The sequence below is a fragment of the Pygocentrus nattereri genome, chromosome 1 (genome assembly GCF_015220715.1).
Source record: "Pygocentrus nattereri isolate fPygNat1 chromosome 1, fPygNat1.pri, whole genome shotgun sequence".
In the NCBI taxonomy this organism is placed as follows: Eukaryota; Metazoa; Chordata; class Actinopteri; order Characiformes; family Serrasalmidae; genus Pygocentrus; species Pygocentrus nattereri.
The window spans coordinates 24,671,670-24,681,741 of record NC_051211.1 but is presented as its reverse complement, the minus strand read 5'-3'; positions in this window follow the sequence as shown (position 1 = coordinate 24,681,741).

The following is a 10,072-nucleotide window of genomic DNA, read 5'->3' as shown; positions in this document are numbered from 1 at the left end:
TTTTCTGTTTTTGAATACACCAATGAGGTGTTTGGAACGCTGCAGCTTTGAGGAGGTCCACTAGCTTGCTGTAATGTTTCAAATCCATCCACAAGGAGTTTTTGTCTCAACTGGCCAAGGAGAATCAAAGCATTAGTCTTTTAAGGCTTAGTACTCAGTACTCCACTGCCATACTAGACAAGTACCCATACTCATATAAGTACTGTACACAGGCTAATTGGGTTCTAGTCTCGTGGGGCCAGATGTGATCTTGTTACACGTCCAAGGACAACCAGCAGTTGTGAGAGGAGCCAGATGTCCAGACCATTTTATTGCCTCTAGAATATACAATACATGCAGTTGTTAGATGAAAAGGTTACAAACACATTATTCTGTGTCTGATTTCTGATCAGCTTTGGCCAAAAATTGTTTTTTTAAAGTGTGTTAATCGCAGAAAGGTGTATGCAAGGCATTGTAAGATATTTTTACCGTTGTCATCTTTTTAATACTGGTTGTTTTGCATAGTGAATCAAATGGTTATATTTGTGTTGAGACATCACAGCGTCTGGTTCCTATCATTACTGTTAAGAAATCTGAATTTATATGCAGTGAAAGTTTCTCTGCAATGAACTATTTCACACAAAACCACTCTGAATTAATTTATTTACATCTAAATGACTCAGTAGTCTGTTGGGTTTTTTAAATAAAAGCATAGATGCCCTAAATCACTTCAGACATGACATGGCTGGTTCAGTTATTTAGCCACTAACAAGTGCTGCAAACAGTTCATTGAAAAAAAAAGTTACATTACGACATGTTTGATGAATATGAATACATTTTTGGTAATATATGCGTTTACATTTTCAGTTATAACTAATGATAAATCTTGTGAAGTAAGCAAATTAGCAGTGACCCAAATTCCCCACCCTGCCTGTGCCTGATATCACAGATCCTGCTTTGAGAGATGATCATGCTCATAAATTGAGGATTAGATATGAGTAACTTGTACTGAAATAGAAGGACACGTTTCATTACGTTATCATCCACACAGCCTTAGAAAGCAGTGAAGGTTGTCAGGAAAACAGTATCACGATCAGATGCCTCTGAGTAACTGGCTGTGAAGAAAGGTCCTCTTACCACTTCACATTGTCTATACTGAGAATGTGATTCACAAAAAAGATGTATAAATGACAGAGGAGAAGATCCAGAATTGCTTATTAGCATTTTGTGTTGACCTGTGTATTACATACACTGCTATTGTAGGTTAAGTGACCTCTCCATGCATTTTTTCACAACAACCTTTGTGAGGTTAGACATGATTTACAGAATGTTTCAATTTTTTTGAGTTTAGATTCACTATATAATTTTGGATTTACGGGTTTAAAATGCATGTTTTGGATTTTGATTGTCTATCCAGGAAATATCCACACTTCAACTGCCCCCAGCCTATCTTAACAAAGTGGCTTTCACATGGATACAAAATAAATATAATTTGAAACGAATAACGTACTCTACATTTCTGGATTTAGACAAAACTGTTCTTAAAAAAATTGAATGAGATTTTTTCCAATGCCTGTCGAAACCCCCAACAGGTACAATGCGGTAGCATAATCTGGTTTACATGCACATGTACATAGGCTATACTGACTGTGTTTCACTGAGCTGTTTTCATGAACTGACTTCTATATGTTCTCGATTTGTTTTTGCATACACCCATTCACATTTTTATTCAAAGAAGAAGAAAAACATCACATGGAGCACAATGCGATTGGTTAATTCTACGATTCTATGATTAATAAACAATTAATAATGAATGATTTAATGAACGGTTTTGGTTCTTTTTTTATCCATTTCTGTCAGTACCACTGTGTTCAAGTCTCCTTCAATCGGTCACACAGATTCTGAAATTATGGCATGCTAGTCTAACTTACTGGAATCGCAAAACATTCACTAGCCTTGGATAAGGTTTGCTAATGTCCACTCTGTGACACCAGTGTTTCAGAATAAGACCAAAATATTTGGAAATATTTATAAACAAAAGGCCTGTCACTGATGGCAGGATTTACTAAAAGCATTTGTAGACTTATTCTCTGCTATGTAAGTGTATTTTCTGTTTGTTTTTCTATGCTGTGTAGAAGAGTGTCACAGCATTGCAGAACCAAACTAATACTAAACTGCAGGTTGACTTGTTGACTATATGTGGTAGGCTGGTAGCAGTCAACAAATAAGTTTATGCTACACCCACTTTTTTCTTATTACTATACCACAGCTGCAAACCAATGCATTTATGGGCGGAGCATGTGTAGGTTAATTGGCAGTAAGACTGGGCTAAAAGTAAATGTATATAGCTTATAAAGCTAAAATAATGGCTTCCCATTAGATTCCATACCTGCATTATAGCTAAGATCAGCCCGCCTGGCTTTGTTGAATCATGAAGGAGGGCCCAATAAATGAATCAGGAAGGTACAGCTATCGAGTTTGCAATGACAGCAGTGATGTTACACCCCCCACACATCTTTTCCACAGTGTGTACATGCGTTAAATCACAGTTCCACTTAAAACGGATGTTGTCCTGTGTCAGTGTTTTGTAGTCTAGAGTGAGGTTTGGTGCTATAGGCAGAATGTCAAGGTTGCATTTTTTTCTTAGCTAGTGGGTATTTTAACAACAACTAGACAGATTACACAGACTTGCGCCTAGTCTGTGAGGGAAAAATTCAACAGATGACTGATACTCGCAGAACGAGTAATTTGAGACGCAGGTCAGAGATTAAAGGCCCCAGACCTGATGATATGTTCACTGGCCCTTTATTAGACTGACTGATTCAGCTAATGAACAATCAGTGGGGATTAAACGCCCAGTGGTTGTGCTCCAGAGATTTTCTTCCCCTGCATGATCATTAATGTGTTCCTGAGAAGGCAGCAGGACAGGACATGCAGCCAGCATGATAATTACAGAGGAATTTCAGTGCTATGTACCTATGCTCAACAAGCAGACACAGCAGAAAGGGGAGTTTCCGATACTGCAAGCTACAAAGGTCACAGGAAGAATGTGTGTGTGTATTCCGGATTTCATCTGTGACGACTTGTAATGCAATAGTTACGACATTCAGAGTTCCCGTATAAAGATGTGTTTGTAAAAGTGTCATAGTCTAAAAGGAGCATACAGATTGCAACAACTGCATCCTCATTCTGAAAATGAATCTTTTGCAAAACTAGAGCTTGGCTAGGCAGCTTCAGGCCAGTTTACTGACACAACAGTTTTTCATGGCAACTAAGGCTTGACAAGCTTTACAGAATGTTGTCAAAATGTCATTTAACCTAATTCTTAATACATTTCTCTGCAGATATTGATTAGCTCTCTTCTTAACCCCTACATTTCTATTTTTTAGTTATAACAATTCTGAGAACTTTTAACTGCCATAAACTCACATTTTTATTTGAAAATGCATGAATGACATCAAGAGCTAAGGGAATATGGGATTAGTCTGTTTTTTTTTTTTTTAAAAGAAAGATATCATCCACCTGTTGCCTTAGGATAATTTGCCTTCTAACAATAGAAATAGCTTTAAAATTGCTGGTTTGAAAATAACCAGCCAGTAAAAAATAAATTCATGTCTAGTTGAGTCAAAATCGTTATGCAAGTCCAGGAAAAGTAAGTAACTATCATCACACACTAAATCTGTACAATAGAGTACGTACAAGCCAAATATTACCTGAAATATATCTGTTCTCCACAAACACAGAGCATCATTTATAATGCTGTGAAGAACTGCCTTTAAACGATGAGCAAACATCATAGCCAAAACTTTTATAATCATCATAGCTAACATTACACAGCAAAAAAAACATTGACATCTTAACCCTATGACCTTTCACACCCATCATTTGAAACAACGATTTACATATTTTGAGGAGGATCTGAGACCAGGTGTCGGCATTAGGTTAATTTGAGCACTTAATATTGAATCACACAACAGAAAGAACAGAGGAATTAATCTGATCCAATTTTGTAACAAATCTGTCCTGAAATAGCTCATACTGAAATGTCGTGATGCAACGTTAACTGTGTATTCTGAGAAGTAGATGCTCATCTCTTGAAAATAGCTGATTACAAAGCCTTTTAAAGAAAAATTCCCGCTGTGAGTATTAGACAATACTCAGCGTTTCAGTATTAAAAGTGTGGTATCATACCTTCTTTAGGATATTTAAATGACTTTATTTGGTAAAACTTTCATGCAACCAAAATGCATATTTTTGTTACATAATGTAAAGCATCCTGCAACCCATATGCAGGTTACAGTTAAACAGTTTCAAGCATCTCAACATTGTGAAGCAAGTTTTATAAAACTCAATTAAAGTGCCAGTAGGGCGTCATGTAATCACCTTGAATGACACATACTTCTAAATCATTAATTTCACCAGATCAACATAAAGCTAGCTACTTTACAATCAATTTGCAAGACTGAACATATCATAACATCAAATTTATGGCATAGAACCCTAGATTCATAGATAAATGACAGCTATAGAAACAACCGCAATGACAAATGGAAAACACAATGATGATAAAATATACTATGTATGTAAACTACACCTTGCAAGTGGCTTTATAGTGAGAATGATGTGCAATATCGAAAGTAAATGGAACTCACAACATGAAAGCTTCAGTGTGTATAGCCAGCCTAAAGCTAGGCCTAATGTATACTTTGTAGATGAATTATGCATGTAGATGAATGTGTAACTTTTCCTAGTCAGCATGTCTACATAAACATCTCCTCTTAATGTTCCAGGATAATGCTCCTATCCAGGGCTAGAATTGCACTTGCAGTGAAGGCCAGTTGTCTCTTGACTCTGGGGATGGGCCTGGTGTATGCTTTCTAGATGAATTATTCATGTAGGTGGATGTGTAACTTTTCCTACTCAGTATAACATAAACATCTCCAATTAATGTTCCTACGCTTTCTTGTCCATTACAGAAATAACAAAGGCAGTCTGACCTAATGGCCTTGTAGAGTTTCCACTAAGTCATTGTTTCCCTCTGTGGGCGTGGAGAAGTTGCAGTGAGCACTCTTTAACCGCAAAGAACAGATTCAAACTTGAGACGGGTATTGAACAGCTGATTTGAAAAGTAGGCCATAGTGTCATTTGCTTAAGTTTAGCCTTTTGTGGGCCTAAGACAGTATATCTGTTTTGTTATATTCAAGATCATTTCAATATATTTATTTCTTTTTATACGTACAAAAAAAAAATTGGACACAATTTCATGAGCATAGGCCTGGTTGTGCTGTTTTAACAACTAAGCATTGAATTTATGTGTTAGTCCTCTAAGGATAATAGTTAGGGAAAATGTGGGCTTCTTGGCAGATATGACAACTCTGCACTTCAGTCGTAATAGCTCATGTACAAGGAGGGTGTAAGATTATATTGAGTTCAAAAGAGATGAACGTGAAAGCAAGATTTCTGAAAGCATAAGCAGATGCTTGTCCTTGACGAAGTTTCAGGTCTTGTGACCTTTGCACACTGAATGTGACTACAGTCTACTGCAGAGTTTTGTGCCTCCCTGGTCAAATGACATGTTTTGTTTAACTTCTTGAGATGAATTCTCAACAACAGTTGAATATTTGATATCATTGAACAGACTAAGCTTAGTAAAGTAGATTTTATATGCTTCTATCACAGTTTCCCCCTCCATGGTTCATTGTTCTGCTCTCTGCCATGCTTTGTTGTTCTCTGCTAACCATGTAGGGGCCCTGCTAGCTGCCATGCTAGTGTTCTAGTTGCCCTGCTAGCTTTGTTGTAATCCTGGTGGCTTTATAGTAGCCCTGATATGAAGATGAAAGGAAGATTTATGTACAGTTGCTGTTTAATGAAAACCTTATAAACCAGCTGCTATTTACATCATGTGAACATTTCATGATAAATGGACTTATAGATATGATCCAAAATTACTTTGATAAAATCTTGTTACATTTAACATAGAGCAAAGTAAGGAACATTTCTTCCTTTTCTTGTAGATGTGCTTTTTCAGGGACACAAGGTTTTGAGTTTCTGGATAAGCATGCAGTACTGTGTGAAAGTCTTAGGCACCCAAGACACATTTTCAGAATCTGTTTATTCGTGTAGTTTGTGTTTATTTGTCGAGAAAAGTGTTAATATTTGAATAAACAAAATGTATAGAATATTAATTAATAATGATTTTATATATATATATATATATATATATATATATATCGCTGCTGTCGGAAGAAAACCCCGTATCTCCATTTTTGTCTTTTTTTTTTAGTTCATGTCATAATTTGAAAAGGCCTGTTGATCTTTACATTGTGTGTAATTTTCATGATGAATGGACCAAAATTACTTTGAAAAATGTCTGTTTCTTTTGACTTACATTAAAAGTAAAGTAGGTGTTTTCCTTCTCCTGTAAAGTTAGCATTTTGGAGATACGAGGTTTTCATCCAGCAACATCGAATATATATATATATATATATATATATATATATATATATATATATATATATATATATATATATATATATATATATATATAATAAATAGTGATTTTGGATGTTAGTGTGTTTAACCATTTTCAAGCCTCTGCTCGAGGAAGTCCAGTATTGTATGTAATTAAAAAGCAGCTCCTGGTCTGACTAATCAGTGCTTCAGTAAATTGTGCTCATGATGTAATTGATGATATTAACGAGTCTCTGTGGCGGCTGTGAAGGTGTCAAGGAAAAATAGGGACCCAATAAATTCTTGTTACTTTTTATTGTTTTTAGGTTTATTTGAATTATGAATGTGACTTTTTTCTAATGTATATTGTGATAAACTCACTGCTGAGGTCAACTGTTTAGAAATTTGCTTAGGTGCCTAAAACGTTTGCACAGTACTGTATTTTTTGTTTCATGAATTTAATTTATGCTAGCCTGAGGTCAGTTATGTCATCTCTAACGCAACAGTTGCGATGAAAATTTGATTATAAGGAACTCTCCTCCAGTTTGAAGCCCCAACTGTCACTCACTCAGGTTTTTTCTGACTAAAGATTTTACCATTTTAAACCTGCAGTTCAGACAGTGACACATCTGACACATTTCAAAACACGATTGCATACATCAAGACACTGTGAGTCACTGAGATGTAGATTTTCATAGCCACACCTTAAAGCTGCACCATGTAGGAATTTGGAGAACTCACTGGTGGAAAAAAGTAACAGCATGCAACATGCAGAATAACTGTACTATAGGTTGTGCTTTGGTAGCCCTTAAGTGGATGAACCTGCTGTTTACAAGCATGTTGAAAGAAAAACAAAAGAGAACAAGTGAAAACTTGCTGAAAGATGTGTCTTCTGAGAATGTGAGTGAAATATCTACTGTTGTCATTATAACATCAACAGTATAATGTTGCTTTTGTATCCGAGATCTAAACATTGAGCTGAACCCTCTTTTTGAGCTTGTGTGTGATGTTAATACGTAAAGGCTTATGATGCAGTTTGGAAAACTTGCATGAAATCTGACCTGACCTGGGATCACAATGTCAACTCAAATATAGCCATTTTATTTTCATATAAAAATGACCAGTGAATGAACTTATGTCTTCTGAGTTTTTATGTTGTGATGATGAATCGAAAATAGCGATAAATCCAAAAATAAAACCAGTTTGCCTTAGAACACGAATGGATTTATGTTATATATATATATATGATATGTTATAGGCCCAAATGTTATTGCAAAACTATTACACTGTAAAACAGTGTCTCCGGAATCAGGCTCAGGAATGTGGGCGCACTTAGAGGCATTAAACTCTTCAGACATCTGGTTCCTATCACCACAACTGTGAACAATTCTGACTTATCAAGTGTCCCTAGAATTAAACATTTCACATCAAACTACTTCAACTGACTTTGTTTATACCTTAGACTTTTAATTATGTAGATGCTCTGAAGAACTGCTGGAATTCCCATTTTATATGACACTGATAATACATTCCTGCTTTTAGATGAAGGTTTATGGACTTCTAGTGCTGGGGTGAACTGCATTTTAATGATTCCTTTTAAAGTTTCTGCCTGACACTGAAAAGGTCACCCTAAAAGTACAAGTTCTATCTGGACCTGGTTTAATTATGTGTAAAAATACATTGTTATAGCTGCTTTCTGGAATAATGCTGAATCAAGCGAGTATTGCATGTTCTGGGATTTAATTATCATGTTATCATGTGAGGTAGTAGTGATGAACCAAGACTAGATAACTTTTTAATAAAACAAATTCTGGTGAAATTATACATTCTCAGAAAGGTATAAAAGGGTGTTACCCCTCTTGTTACTGGGGTACATCTGGGATACAAGGGTGCATCTCAGTGTCTATAGTGAAGGAGCATACACTATATTGCCAAAAGTATCCACTCACCCATCCAAATCATTGAATTCAGGTTTCAAAACACTTCCATGGACACAGGTATATAAAGCCAAGCCCCTAGGCCTGCAGACTGCTTCTATAAACATTAGTGAAAGAATGGGTCGCTCTCAGGAGCTCAGTGAATTCCAGCGTGGTACCGTGATAGGACGCCACCTGTGCAACAAGTCCAGTCATGAAATTTCCTCACTACTAAATATTCCACAGTCAACTGTCAGTGGGATTATAACAAAGTGGAAGCGATTGGGAACGACAGCAACTCAGCCATGAAGTGGTCGGCCACGTAAAATGACAGCAGGGTCAGCGGATGCTGAGGTGCATAGTGCACAGAGGTCGCCAACTTTCTGCAGAGTCAATCGCTACAGACCTCCAAACTTCATTAGGCCTTCAGATCAGCTAAAGAACAACGTAGAGAGCTTCATGGAATGGGTTTCCATGGCCAAGCAGCTGCATCCAAGCCTTGCATCACCAAGCGCAATGCGAAGTGTTGAATGCAGTGGTGTAAAGCGCCGCCACTGGACTCTAGAGCAGTGGAGACGTGTTCTCTGGAGTGATGAATGGCAATCCGATGGATGGGTCAGGGTTTGGTGGTTGCCAGCAGAGCAGTATTTGTCTGACTGCATTGTGCCAGGTGTAAAGTTTTGGGGGAGGGGGGATTTATGGTGTGGGGTTGTTTTTCAGGAGTTGGGCTCAGCCCCTTAGTTTCAGTGAAAGGAACTCTTAATGCTTCAGCAGACCAAGAGATTTTGGACAATTTAATGCTCCAAACTTTGTAGAAACAATATGACTGTGCACCAATGCACAAAGCAAGATCCATAAAGACATGGATGAGCAAGTTTGGTGTGGAAGAACTTGACTGGCTTGCACAGATTCCTGTCCTCAACCCGATAGAACACATTTGGGATGAATTAGAGTGGAGACTGCGAGCCAGACCTTCTTGTCCAACATCAGTGACTGACCATACAAATGCGCTTCTGGAAGAACGGTCAAATATTCCCATAAACACTCCTAAACCTTGTGGAAAGCTTTCACAGAAGAGTTGAAGCTGTTATAGCTGCAAAGGGAGGGCCAACATCATATTAAACCCTATGGATTAAGAATGGGATGTCACTAAAGAGCGAATACTTTTGGCAATATAGTGTATTTTCTAAGCTGTACTGACTCCACACACACCCCGTCTCGCCTCCAGGCTTTTTATTCTGTTGTGGTGTTTCAAAACAAAAGATACAAATACGTACTTTTCACCTGGAAAAACTTATTTAAGGTGCACAATTAGACTACTTTAAACTACTACGGTACCTTTGAGGGTACATTTACATTTACATGTTTTTTACTTGAATGACAAATATGCCTGCACAGAACCATTATTTCTAACAGTGTAGATTGTAGTGTAGAAGGGACTCATACTCAAATAGGTGTGTACTAGAGCGGAATACTCATACGCTACTTTATACTCATGCAAAGAGCAGAATTAATCCAGTATTTGAATAGTAAATGACATCACCAGTTCTTCCAGAAAGTAAGACCTCTTACTACATGCAGACACACCCTTAATGGTAAGCAAGATGTTTTCATCTTTGCTGTTTATTCACAAGAAGCTTGTATGTCAGAACAAGTAGATGTAAGAGTGATGAAATATTTCAGTTAGTCATCAAGTTAATTTGGAATGTGTGTTGCTCCACAAGTGC